This window comes from Narcine bancroftii, chromosome 2 (genome assembly GCF_036971445.1).
Source record: "Narcine bancroftii isolate sNarBan1 chromosome 2, sNarBan1.hap1, whole genome shotgun sequence".
NCBI classification, from domain to species: Eukaryota; Metazoa; Chordata; class Chondrichthyes; order Torpediniformes; family Narcinidae; genus Narcine; species Narcine bancroftii.
The window spans coordinates 74,514,896-74,529,310 of NC_091470.1; the positions used below are offsets into that span (position 1 = coordinate 74,514,896).

General features: G+C 46.7%; 1 protein-coding gene across 1 annotated transcript in view; it reads left to right on the top strand.

Annotated features, from left to right (window-relative positions):
* The first annotated feature begins 572 nt into the window (after nucleotides 1-572).
* The window catches only part of LOC138753751 (pleckstrin homology domain-containing family G member 3-like), a 204,071-nt gene continuing 190,228 nt past the window's right edge, over nucleotides 573-14,415 (top strand). Inside the window, exon 1 of the mRNA XM_069917117.1 lies at nucleotides 573-1,093. The gene's annotated coding sequence lies outside the window, so the exon portion shown is untranslated. The remainder of the gene's footprint in view (nucleotides 1,094-14,415) is intronic.

A 14,415-nucleotide genomic window follows, 5' to 3' on the forward strand; every position in this document is an offset into this window, starting at 1 on the left:
AAACCCAGCATCTATAGACACTTGTTTACCTCCACGTGCAGGCGGAAGATGTTACGATGCTCGTGTGATCAGTGAACTATCCACTGACCACATCCACTCCCTCCACCATCGCTGGGTCCAGCCAACCTGGGATCTGCGAGGTAGGGTTGGAATATCAGGTACCAGTCACATTGTCTCCACAGGAGTTATCATTTCTCATGGACACATTAACATCTCCTTTTGGCACTGAAACATGATCTTGAAGCTTCACAGCGAGAGACCTTCAATCACATTGGTTAAAACCATCATCTCCCCCAGGATAAGTGGTGCCAGAGACAGTGGCATCATTTTAATTAAGCGCAGCACCTGAGTCGGGGGCTGGTGTGCAGCACAGGTCTGACCCCAGAGGGTGTCCCCGTTTAGAAGCCTCTCTTGCCAGATTCAAAGCAAGAGCTCCAGGCCAGCGAGAAATTTCAATCCAATAATAAACTCACTTTCAATTCATGCAAACGACTCTGCCTCGAATGGATACATTGTTGCTGGGATTCTCTCACGCGAACTCATTTCAAATGAGCGAGTCACTTCCCTGCGAGTTCTTAAACACTGATTTTCTCACATGCAGGCTTTGGTTTTGTCACACCGTGTTTCTTCGACTGAGCCCTTATTTGCTGGAGGGGCCGAGCGCTGACGGTGGGCAAGAGAGTTGCCCACCCAGGGCGGGGACGCGAAAAGTTTGGGCGCATGCTTAGTGCGCCGCTGAAGCTGAGCCCGTCCGAGTGAGGATCGGGGAGGTTGTCCCAGGCGGGGAGGGAGCGGTGGCTGAGCATTGAGAGGCAGCGGGCCGCTCGCTCCGGCGAAGGTGCTGCTCCTGCTCCCACCCCGGTGCCCACAGAGGGCACGGGGGGCGCATTCCTGATCGGCGGGGCTGACCTGTTGGAAGTTGCCTCCCCTTCACCGCAGGAGAAATCCGGCCGTCGAGGCACGGTGCAGAGAAGACCAATCTTCAGCCGGAGAATTGCCGCGACGAGCCAGTTGTCTGCATTAGGAGAGCCCGACAGGTCGATCTTGCTGCTTCGAATGACTCCATTCAAACCTCCTAAGAGGATGTGACAGTGTAAGATCTTGAAATCTTTTCACCAGTGAGAGAATGAGGGAACAATGATAAAACCAAGGCATGGGTCATAAGATCATTAACATCTCTGGAATTATAGAGCACAGAGGGTGGGGTGACCAGATCATTAGACGTGGAGATCGATAGATTTATGGAAGATAGAGGATATTGAGGCCTGGGGTAGATCAGCCACGTTATATTGAATGATGGGGTAGGTTTGAGGGGCTGAATGGTCTTTCTGGATTGCTTACAGCGGTTGGGTTGGTGACGCTGGGCAGAGAGAAGGGTGATGGGACAGTGGAGCTGGAGCTGGTCTTGGGATAGAGAGGGAAGGGGGTAGCGGGGATCGGGCAGAGAGTGAGGTTGGAGGGACCTTGGTTGGGGATGGAGGGTGGCTGGGAATGGCATAAAAAGGAGGGGCGTGTCCGAGAGGGAATGCAGGGTGGCCGGGGTAGAGGGCATAGAGCTGGGGACAAGGTAGAAAATGGAGGGAATAGCGATGCATTGGGAACAGGGCCTGTGGGCATGGGGGATGGTAGGTCCTGGATGGTGAGGGCCTGTGTCTTGTTTCTGAGCCCCACGTTAAAGAACATGAAGTTCTGAGTGTAATTAGGACACGGGTGACTTGTATTCAACGTTATAACAATATATCATTAGTATGTGAGGAGCACTTGGTTTAACTTCTCATGGAACACAAAGTTAAACACTTGCAGCTCCCTTCCCTTTACATGTCTTTGCAGCTGTTTCTCCAATTGTTATGTTGAAAAGCTACCATTAATTAGACAATGAATAGCAAAGTTGATCTTATAGCTGCCTTTCATGTGGAGTGAAACATGAAAAATCTGCAGCTTCTATATAAAAAAACACAATTGCTGTAGGAACTCAATAGGTCTTGCAGCTTCCATAGCTGACTTTTCTGGCCTGAGCACTTCAAGTTATGAATTAAAAAACAGACAGGCACCTGAATTAAAAGAGAAGCACAGACCAACAGAGGAAAGGTGAGAATTGATCGGGGAGAAGGTGGCTCTGTGAATGGAGCTGAGGAAAGGAGAGAGGGAAAAGGTGAAAGGAAAGGAGAAGTAGAAGGTCCTTTCAAGCACAGAAAATGCCCGACTGTAAAGGCGGAGGATCTCCGCCCTTACACTTACCTTTCTGAATGCGCCGTGGCTGGCTCCAAGGCACTGAATCCAAGCATTCTTGGGGAAGGATAATCGGCAGAGTGCAGCGCTCCGCCACCTGGCTTGTATGTACTGCTGCTACAAGTGGCGAGTTGGGGCGGGCTGATGATGCTGTCAGCCCACGACCCATCTCCCACTCACCCCTCTCCCTCCATGACCCCCTCAAGACAGGGGCGGTGGGCGAGAGCTGTCAGGGCAGCGGGGGCCATCAGGTCAGGGTCAGTCGGCAGGGGCTGTCAGGGCAGTGAGAGCCATCGGGGCAGCTGGTGCTGGCTTGGACAGCCACACAAAGCCACTTCGACCTTCGGGGCCACTCTCCATGGCTCAAAACGCGGCAGAGCAATGGCTGTCTTCCCCACCCATAATCCCCCATGCAGCTGGAACTGTTCCAGGAGACAGAGCAGTGGCATGGGGGATTATGGGTAGGGAAGACGGCCATTGCTCTGCCACGTACTTATGACGGGTGGTGCTATGGCACCAGTCAGCCCGCCTCCATCAGATCCAGAGGGCGCTACGAGGTGCCACTCAATGCAACAATGGAGCAGCCTTTTAGGGCTGCTCTGTGAATGGTAAGTTTTAAGCTTTCCCTCCGCGCTTGTAGCTGGACTCATGAAATGGCCTAGGGATAGAAGGGTGGGGGGGGTTTGGCCCTAATGGAAACTGGTTAAGTCAGTGTTAATATCATCTGGTGGAGGATGCCCAGGTGGAATATGAAGTGTTGCTCCTCCAATTTGCGGGTGGTCTCAGTCTGGCAGTGCTGTCTTTATGTGACTTGATGAACAGAGAGGAGACCTTTCCTCAGGGCAAAGCCATCATCAGGGCTAATAATACAATAACAAATTCAGTTTGCATTTGGAAAATAAAATCTTTACTCAGTTATGGAACTTGGAGGTAAATAGAGTGATTGAGGCACTTCATGGGAAGCTGAAGGTGGGGGGGTGGTTGGTGGGTGAATCGCCCTATAAGGCACCTTGAGAATTTTGTTGTGTAACCATTATAAATACACCTGGTCGATAGGACAGGAGGAGTATGATGTGGAGCTTATCCGCTGGCAATGATCCGCTGAGCCAGATATTCTGGTTCTTTCTGTTTTGTACATCCTGTGTAAACTTTGCAAGTCAGGCTTGCATTCATTGCAATGTGATTCACTGTGCACCCAGTGGTGATTAAAGTGTCTGATCATGATCATCTTCTTATTATATTATTATTCTTGTGATAATGACTCAGAGAATGCTGTTTTGTTGGGTGGTACTTGTTCAATCAGCCTGAATTTGATTAGTTTAGATAGAAGGAAGTTGTCTCCATTGTGGATGGCTCAACAACAGCTAGAGGGTGTGGGTATAAACATATTGGGAATGAAGGATGGTAGGGTTATGAGGAAAAGTGTTTGTACTTGAGAATAGTAGGAACTGGTTTTGAACGTTAATAAAACAAAAGAGACGATTGTCAACTTCAGGAGGGTTCTGGGGGATCAGTCTCCGCTGACCATTGACGGCTCTGTCATTGAAATTGTCAAGAGTTTCGGGTTTCTTGGAGTGCACTTGGCGGAGAATCTCACCTGGTCCCTTAACACCAGCTCTGTAGCCAAGAAAACCCAGCACCGCCTCTACTTCCTGTGGGAAGTCCATCCCCCACCCTCCATCCTCACTACATTCTACAGAGGATGTATTGTGAGCATCGTGTGTAATACATCACTGCCTGGATTGGAAGCTGTACTACCTGAGACCTGCAGAGGATAGTGAAGTCAGCGGAAAAGATAATTGGGGGCTCTCTTCCTACCATGAAGGACATTTGCAACACTCGATACAGGCAAAAGGCAATTAATTTTGCGAGGGACTTCATACACCACTCGTGTAAACTGTTCTCCCTTCTGCCATCTGGTGAGAGGTACCCGCAGCACTTGGGCCCTTGTGTCCAGATTGGGCAACAGTTTTTTTTTCCCCAACCCATCAAGCTCCTGAATTCCCAGAACATATATGGGCTTTTATTGCATATGTCTTAATATTTGAACTTTTGTTTTATATCTATGCAAATTTGCTCCATGGTCCTGGAGAAATGATATCCATGCAATGCATGGTATGAATGACAAATGAAGGTGATTTGAATTAGAATTTGCTGCTATTGTAGGAATAGATTAGGTTAGAGCTGACAGAACAGAATTGATGGATTGATGGTTGTACTCAGGGAAAAGGAGTGTCTATTTATCATATTTTACCTAATGCAGTGAGAAGGGTGCTTCTGAGAGCCATCTGATAGGTGAATTCTAACGTACATGCAGCATATAAAATAGAACAGTAGCACGATTACAAAGTACTGTATGGATTTACAATTTAAAAAAATCAGTGTGTAGTATGCAGGAACAGCAGGATAACATTGGTGTAGGGGTCATTCAGGAGCCTAATGGCTGCCCCGTAAGGAGATGCCTTTAAGTTGATTGTGAGTGATTTCACACTCTTGAATCTTCTCCCCGATGGGAGGAGGTAGAATGCAATGTGTCTGGGATGTGATGGGTTGGCAGGTAAGAGGCAGGGCTTGCAGTAAGGAGTGGTGTAATGGGGGGGGGGGGGGGGGTGGAATTGCATGGAACTGAAGAGCCAAGTGGCTAGTAAAACTGCAATTGCTTACCAATCCCTTTTGACTTGCAGAATGTGTTCACAGTTCGCACCGATATAGAGTGACTTGCAAGTTGAGATCTCATCCGAATGAGTGTGTGCTCGTGTTTATGGCGTGACAAACTTAAAACGTTCAGCAGGTTTTGACCTTCTGACTTCAGTGTCATGAGAGAGAGCATGTTTGACATTGAGCTGAAGTACTGACAGATTTTGTGGACATGAAATTGAGCTGGGTCACTTGGTGTTCTTACAGGATATGGAAAGATGAATAATTTGCATTTGTATAGGGTCATGCATGACCTCAGGATGTCCCAAATGATTTACAGACAATTAAAAAGTTCTTGAAGTGCAGTTGCAGGATTACTTTAGGAAGCAAAGTGATTGTTTTGCAGACCTACTTTCACAAATCATTCAGCAGGGAAAAATCCATTGACTGGGATGCTAAAGGGGAAGTTCCCACTGCCCCCACAGCTCCTGACAACTCCTGCAGTCCTGGCAGCCCCCGCTCACTGTCCCTGCCTTGAGGGGGAGAGGGGAGAAGGGTTGTAGGCTGATGGCATCATCAGTCCACCCCTAACCAGCCACTTGCAGCAACTGTTAATTCAGGTCAGGCGGGGGAAACGCAGTGCTCCTCTGATTATCCTTTCCTGAGAAGGGGTGGAATTGGCGACTTGCACCCAAGTCATGGCGCATTCAGAAAGGTACTTCTTTAGGCGTAAGGGCGAAGAACCTCCGCCTTTACAGATGGCTGTTTTCCCTGCATGAAGGTTTCTTAGGATACAGCTGGCATAACCATCAGCACCAAGTAGAATTGCAGAGGTTCTGTCCTTTGTAATTTGAGCTCTCTTTGAGAGGCAAATCTTCCTGGGCTAGAAGGGAAGGTTAAAATAAATCAGTCCAGGTCGCTAATGCTTTGCTCTGCATTCTAAACCCTGCTTCAAAGCTAGTATTTGGGCTGAGAGGGTTGTTGAATCTTATCCTCTCACACCCTCCCCCTCAGCTTTCCTTTCCCTGATGACAGATCTCTAGCCCCATCTTCTTCTCTCAGGCTGTGCAGAGTTGTGAACACAGAACAATCCTGCAAACCACCCACCCCTCCATCGACTCATCTATATTTCCCGCTGTCTTGGGAAAGAAGCCAAAGCATAGGAGGGCTCGTCCAACCCTGTCACACTCTCTTCTCGCCCCTTCCCATCGGGCAGAGGATATATGAGCTTGAAAACATAAACATCCAGACTCCAGGACGCTTAAATAAATCTCTTATTGGTGAAAGATGGTGCTCTTGGATCGTTTGATTTGTTATACCCTGTATATTGTCTTAAACACCATTTTGTCTTATAATACAGCATACAATTTTGTTTTATTATTGCGTTACCTGCTGACTTGCCTGAAGTGCATGCAAAACGAAGTTTTCCACTGTATCGGTACATGTGACAATAAATAATGTGCTCAATTTAAGTTTGAGGATGACTTCTTTCCTCTCCAGAATTGCTGGTTCAGATGTCCAATGTTGAGGCTGAAGACTTTTCCACAGATAGGGCAGGATGTGTTTGGGTAGCTCATGTGGTAGCTTGCTTCTTTCTTTGGGTACACAGCAACTTGATGGTCCCAAGAACAGGTATCTCTAACCAGAGGCCTCTGGTTTAAATCAAGGAGAAAAAGGTTTAGAGGGAAAATAAAGAGGAGTTGCTTTCTGCCCAGCACTGGAATGCACTGCCTGAGAAGGTGGTGAACACAGGCATTCTCACAACCAGACTGAAGTATCCAGAGGAGCACTTGAATTACCAAGGCATAGAAAGCTAGGACCAAGTTCTGGTAAATGGGAATGGTATAGCTGGGTACTTTAATTCAGTGCACAAAAGTGCTGGAGAAACTCAGCGGGTCACAGAGCATCTAAGGCCAATCAACATTTTGGCCTGAACCATACGTTGGGAATGTGGAAAATAGGTAGACGTCTGAGTAAAAAGGTGGAGAGAGGGAGGAAGGGGTAGGAGCACAGACTAACAGCTAAGAGGTAATTGGTGGATACAGGTGCTGACTAGAAGGGAAAGAAGCTAAGAAATGATAGGGGCAGAGGGCTAAGAAGGGTGGCTCTCTGATAAGAGGGGAAAGGAAGGGGGTTGGGAGCTTGGAGGAAAGGAGACAGAGGGGTAGGGAAAGAGGAGGGCTGGCAGAGAGTTTAAAGGAAAATGGAGAAGTTGATGTTAATATTTTATGTTTGGAGATTGCCGAAATGGAATATAAGGTGCTGTTCATCCAATTTGCGGGTGGCCTCAATATGGCAGTACACGAGGCTATGGACAGACAGATAAATGGGAAATGTGTGTACTTGATGGCTGGAACAGACAGTGCGGGCTGAAGGACCCGTTTCTGTGCTGTATGACTCAGTGACCATCTTGTCGGCTCCTTCCCCACTCTGATCAGTCATGGCCCAGAGATTCTCACTGAGGATTTTGCATTTCTTCGCAGAGAATTTGAGCAGTCCATTGAATTTTTCCCTCAGTCCAAATGGTCATCCTTACTGGGCAGAGCTTGGGGAAGAGACTGCCATTGAGATGAACAGTGAGGGTGCCTGATGGAGCTGTTTGGGTCCACTCCTGCAAAGACAGGTGGGATCAGGTTTTTTTTTCCCCCAAATTTCCATTAATGTACATTGTGCATTCATTCTCCATTTCGCACCACTGTGGCACTTTGCTGTTACTACCGCCTTCTATTGTTGTTTGAGGGACTTCCCCTCGGAGTCTAGACTGTGGTCCTTCTCCACAGCGCCCTTGAGGCTGCACCTCAATGTATCCCTCAGCATGTACTCCTGCAGCCTGGAATGTGCCTCGGCAGCATTCGCTCCCCGACATCTTGGTGTACTGAAAGACCAACAAGTTTCGGTCAGACCAAAGGGCGTCTTTCACCAAGCAAATGATCTTTCCAGCAGCCCTGGACGTCTGTCTCTGTATGCGTTCCTGGGAACAGCCCGTACATCAGAGAGTGCGCTGTCATGCTGTATCTAGGGATGAAGTGTGGCAAGGAACCTGCATCCTTCTTCACACATTCAGACACTGAAGGTTTAAGCTACTGTCGCCTGCATTGAGACTGGGGCAACTCCTGACAAAAAGGAAATAAACAAATATAACATTATACTATTAAATTTCAAAGCACTTCACATTTATTCTAAGACTTGAGAAGATAACCTACTATTGGTTAAATAAACACCACCTAAAATACACCTATCCGGTGAGACAATTGGTGATCTTAGTGATTGAGCAAAGATTAGCCAGAAGTCAGGGAAAACTCCCCCTGCTCTTTGAAGCAGTGGAGTGGAACTATTTACAGAAGGCAGGTGAGGTCTTTGCTTTGCGTTAAACAAAACACCTCTGATGACACTGTGGTAAACAAGAGAGACAGCAGGTGCCGGCAAACCTGAGCAACGCACAAAAAGCCAGAGGAACTCAGCGGGTCACGGGAAGGTAAAATGTCGTCAACGTTTCGGGCCAGAACCCTTCATCAGATGATGCCACAATCTCGGTGTGAGCCACTTCAGGCATGGAGAATTTATTTCCCCTTTTGGGAACTCTGAGTATCTTTAGACAATCCAATCTCAAATGGGAAACTGCACCCATCTCCTTTTAAGTTGATCTAATGCTTCTGTCGATATGCTGGCTATGAGCAGTTGACAACAGCCTTGATGTAAACCAGCAAAAATATTTTGCACCAAACAAGCCCTTGTTTCCTTATGATGCTGAATGGTCAATCGTCAGAGGCCTTGCTCCATGTGTAGCTGTGGCAGGGAGTGCAGGCCATTACAGCCTACAAAGTGAGGATGAACAACATAGACGGCTGTGATGCTTCACTACCTGATGAGCTGAACACCTTCTATGCCCGCTTTGAGAAGGAGAAGCCAAACAGTGCCAACTAGAATTCCCGAAAAGGCTGAGGACCCTGTGATGTCTGTCTCTGAGGGCGATGTCAGAACATCATTCAAGAGGGTGAACCCTCGAAAGATGTCAGGCCCTGATGGTGTACCTGAGAGGGTACTGAAAATCTGTACCTACCAACTAGCCAGAGTGTACACGGACATTTTCAACCTCTCTTTGCTGCAGTCAAAGGTTCCCTTTTGCTTCAAAAGGGCATCAGTCATCCTGGTGCCCAAGAAGAGTAGTGTGAGCTGCCTCAGCGACTACCGCCCAGTAGCACTAACTTCTACTGTGATGAAATGCTTCGAGACGTTGGTCAAGGCCTGAATGAACACTTACCTAAGCAAAGATCTGGACCTGCTGCAATTTGCCTATCATCACAATTGATCCACAGCAGATGCAATATCGCTGGCTCTCCACTCAGCTCTGGATCACCTTGAAAACAGCAACTCATACATACGGCTGCTCTTCATAGACTACAGCTTGGTCTTCATTACCATTATTCCCTCATTGCTGCTCAAGATGCTACAAAGTCTAGGCTTCTGTAGTACCCCCTCTGCAACTGGATCCTTGACTTTCTCATTGGAAACCATGTCTCCTTCTCACTGATCATCAACACAGGCACATCCCAAGGATGCATGCTCAGCCCACTGCTCTACTCACTATAGTGGACTGTAGAGAGTACTGACTGTGGCCAGGCACAATTCCAAAGCTATTGACGTTTTCCAGTGACTCCACAGTTGCCAGCAGAATGAGGAAGCGTACAGGAGGGAGATAGATCAGCTTGTTGAATGGTGTATTGACAACAACCTTGTGGTCAATGTTAGCAAAACTAAGGAGATGATTGTGGCCTTCAAGATGAAGCCAGGGGAACATGACCCAGTCCTCATTGACGGCTCAGTAGTGGAGAGGGTCAAGAACTTCAAATTCCTGGGTGTCAACATCTCTGAAGATCTGACCTGGAGCCTCCACGTTGATCCAATCACAAAGAAGACTCTCCAGCGGCTGTACCTTATGAGGTGTCTGAGGAGATTCGGTACGTCACCGTAGACTCTCAAAATCCTCTACAGGTGTACCATGGAGAGCATTCTGGCTGGATGCATCACTGTCTGGTATGGAGGCACCAACTCCCAGGACAAGAATAAACTCCAGAAGGTTGTTAACTCAGTCTGTGACAACATGGGCACCAGACTTCACTCCATCGAGGACATCTACACGAGGTGGTGTCTTTTAAAAAAAAAACAGCCTCTATCCTCAAAGACCCCCAACACCCAGGCCATGCCCTCTTCACTTTGCTGCCATTGGGGAAAAGGTACAGGAGTCTAAAGACAGCGGCACAAGGACAGCTTCTTCCCTGCTGCCACCAGATTCCTGAATAATCAATGAACCAAAGACACTGCCTTACTTTTTGTGCACTATTAATTTTATTTAAAATAGTGTCTCAACATAATAATTTGAATGTTTTCACTGTGAGGCTGCCACAAAACACTGAATTTCATGACTTGTTCATGGCAATAAATCCTGATTCTGATTCTTGTGCCTGCAGTCATTGAAGTCTGGGCCATCATGATGTTGGCTTTTCTTTCATTGTCTCTGCCTCCATGCCCATTTTATTGACAAGGAATCTTCACCAATCCACTGACCCTTCTCATGCACCAAACACTCCTCCTTGAAGCCTTCATCCTGTCAGAACCTTTTCCTTTCAATCTTTTCATTTCCATTTGCTGCCGTGATATCACTAGGCACTCCCCTCACTCACCCCAACCTCACCCTATCTGACTGCGTCATGCTTCATTCACTTGACACTAATCCCAACCATGTCATCACACCCGGCGACAAGGCAAATGCCATATAGTATGGCAGACTGACGCCCTACCTTTCGGAAGCCAGGCGGCAGCTCTTCCTACCTACCCCTGTCTCCACTAATGAATATCTGGCCATTTTCATTGCATCAGGAGATCTCCCCTCCACAGCCTCCAACCTGATGGTGCTCTAACCTTGGACTTCCCATTTCTACCAAGATCCACAAGCAGAATCAGGATTTATTGTCATGAACAAGACATGAAATTCGGGGTTTGCAGCAGCCTCACAGTGAAAACATTCACATTATAACCATCTTACATTGCTTACAGAAAAATAATAATAATAACAGTGGATGAAAAGTAAGGCAGTGTCTTTGGTTCATTGATTATTCAGGAATCTGATGGCAGTGGGGAAGAAGCTGTCCCTGTGCCATTGAGTGCTTGCCCTTTAGGCTCCTGTACCTTTTTCCTGATGGTAGCTTTTTAAAGACACTTCCTCGTGTAGATGTCCTTGATGGAGTGACGTCTGGTGCCTGTGATGTCGCATGCTGAGTTAACAACCCTCTGGAGTTTATTCTTGTCCTGAGAGTTGGCGCCTCCATACCAGGCAGTGATGCAACCAGCCAGAATGCTCTCTACCGTAGACCCATTCATGCCACCTGTCTTTGCCCCGCTGAACCTCCTTGTACCTTGACTCCATCCTTTCTCCCAATAGTATGGGAGAAACTCAGCAGGTCATACAGCATCAATAGGAAGTAAAAGGCACTTACTATGGGGTGGTGCATGAAATACTGAGTTTCTCCAGCGCTTTGTGTAGTGCACTAGGCCCCTATATCTGCGGATTTTCTTGTTTAACTCCAAGCTTTTGAGAATCTGGTTGGTGGCACCAGGACAACAATCTTACTGACAACATCAAGAAAACCAAGGAACTGTTTGTTGATTTTAGGAAGTGGAGGATGAGAGGCCATTCATCTGTCTGCATTGATGGGTTGGAGGTTGAGAGAGTGAGAACCTTTGAGTTCCCGGAAGTTCATATTCCAGAAGACTTTTCCCGGAGTTGACACATTGAGGCATCCATGAAGAAGGCACAATGTCTTTCCTTTCTGAAGCATCTGAGGAGATTTGGCATCAGGTGCACTGTGGAATGTATACTGGCTAGTTGTATCACAGCCTTGTTTGGCAATTCAAGTGGCCTGGAACACAGACGGCTGGAGAAGATTGTTTAAAAATAGCCAACTCCATCAGAGGCTCTAACCTCTCAACCGTTGCTCTGCCTCAGGAAGGCAACCAACATCATAAAGGATCGCCATCACCTTGGTCATAATCTCTTTTCACAGCTACCTTAGGGCAGAAGGTACAGACGCCTGAAAACGATGTTCAAGAATTGTTTCTTTCCAACATCTTATCAGACTCTTGAACCTCTACCTGGTATGCTAATCATAAGCTGCTCTGACACCATAAAAGGATTGTCCACAGTATTGTAATTAGCATATTTTAGCATAAATAACTGAATATTCATCTTCTGTATGTATTGTCTTTTTTAATTTAATTCATTTAGTTTGCTATCATAGTTTTTTTTACAAAGTTACCCTTTCAGCTACAGCGAGCAAAGATTTCAGTTAGAATGTATTTTGTTCAAAGTTTATGTCTATAAACACCTGATCATCATTATCAGTGTTTTATTTCCTTTTAGCGGCTTGCTAAACAAACTTGGCGTTAAAATATGTGAAAATAAACGAATGAACAGGCAGTAGAGGAATAGGAATCGTGTTCAGTCAGAAGAAATTTACCTTAATCTGGCATCAGGCTCAGGGCAGACGCCATGGGCTGAAGGATCTATTCCTTTTCTGTACTCTTCTATGTTTAACTTCCTGCCTTTTTGGAGCTTGTAGTGAATATGTGTTGGAGTGGGAAAGTGAACAGCAGAGGTGGGCCCAGGTGGAGTGATGTGGTGTGGATTGGTACAAATTTTGAGAGGGAGGGGTAATGTCTGCAAGCTGATAGATGGTGGGGATGGGACAGGTGAGAGGGAGCGCAGTATCCGCATCAATTCAAGTAGAGGAGGGTGGTTTCAAGCAAATCACTAGGGGATTTTAGTCAGAAGATCAGCAGGGCTTAGGGAATTAGCAGAGAGAAGGGGAGGTGAGTGGTAACAATGGAGAGCTAATGGTGCTGTGTCCAGGAGCAGTCCAGGTGGGGTCCTGCAGTTTAAATACATAACTGCATTTTCCTGCCTCCCTGTGCACAGTAGGATTTTGCACAGGTGGCTTCTGCTAGCTTTCTGCATCATTTGACATTGGCATGTATGCCCAGCAGTTTCTCCACCAGTGCATCACAAGAACTGGCAGCTGATTCATCCCACAATTTTCTGGCTCTGACCTGAAGAGGGTTGTCCAACCTAGATGTCTGGGAATCCTTGCTCCATCCCCATTTCTGCCTCATTTGCTTGTCTGGCTCCTGCTTGTGCATCAGTGCTATTCCCTTTAACCACTTCCTGTGAGGGAGGTATTACACTTAACCTCTCTTGTGGAAAGCATATTTCTCCTGAGTGCATGACTGGATTTTAAATATTAAATTTAGACAACCAGCAATGTTGATGGGCCATTTCAGTCCAGGAGTCCATGCCGCCCAATTAAATTGCAAATGGTACACTTCTTCAAACGGTGGGAGGAAATTGGAGCCCCCTGGGGAAAATCCATGCAAACATGAGGAGAATGTACAAACTCCTTACAGACAGCATGGGATTCGAACCCTGCTCCCAATCGCTGGCACTTTAAAGGTGTTGTGCTAACCGCTACGCCAACCGTGCCCCCTCATATTTATAAAGGTTCTTGTTTGGAATGCTTAGTCCTGTTCTCCCTCTTGCACAATGGGAAACATCATCTCTGCATCCCTGTGGTTCTCAACCTTTTTCTTTCCACTCACATACCACTTTAAGTATTCCCTATGCCATATGTGCTCTGTGGGATTGCTTAAGGTGCCATGTGGGTGGAAAGAAAAAGTTTGAAAACCACTGTTTTAATCGTACCTCATTGACTTGTTCTGTGCATGGTTTCATAACACCAAAGGAAATGGGCCAATGACAATTCTTCTCAAGCAAAATATTTCCGTAACAATTGGTTCTAGAGCAGTGATTCTCAACTTTCTCTTCCCACTCACGTCCCACCTTAAGCAATCCTTACTAATCACAGAGCACCGATAGCATAGGGATTACTTACAGAGGTACGTGAGTGGAAAGAAAAAGGTTGAGGACCACTGCCACCCTTCACTTCTTCCTGGGGAAAAGTTTATGATTGTTCACTTTATCCATGCCTCATATGATTTTATAAACCTCTATAAGGTCACCCCTCAACTTCCTGTGCTCTGGGGAGCAAAGACCCAGCCTCTCCCTTTTTCTCAAGCACTCTGCTGCTGATGGATCATCTGGTTGTGACATGGCCTGTGGCTCACTGGAAGCCTTCATGTCCCTGAGAGGCAAAGTTTTACCTTCAAATTTCATTCCAATTCTTGAGCTTGTATTCTGATTGACCGACGGCCAACCTTTGCTGCCTTTGCATTGACACTGGACGACAAGGAGTAATGTTTGGAGTGATACGCTGTCAGGATCTGCCTTGAGATATTAAACTGAGGCCTTGACTTCCCGTTCAAATGTGCATTTGAAAAATGAATTTTTCCAAGAAGAATGAGGAATTTATTTTAGTGCCCTGGATTATATTTCGGCTCAACTTGCCCATGTTGACCGAACTTTTGGTTCGGTGCGGACTAGAAGGGCCTAATGGCCTGTTTCCGTGCTGTAATTGTTATGTTATGTTTATGTTATGTTAT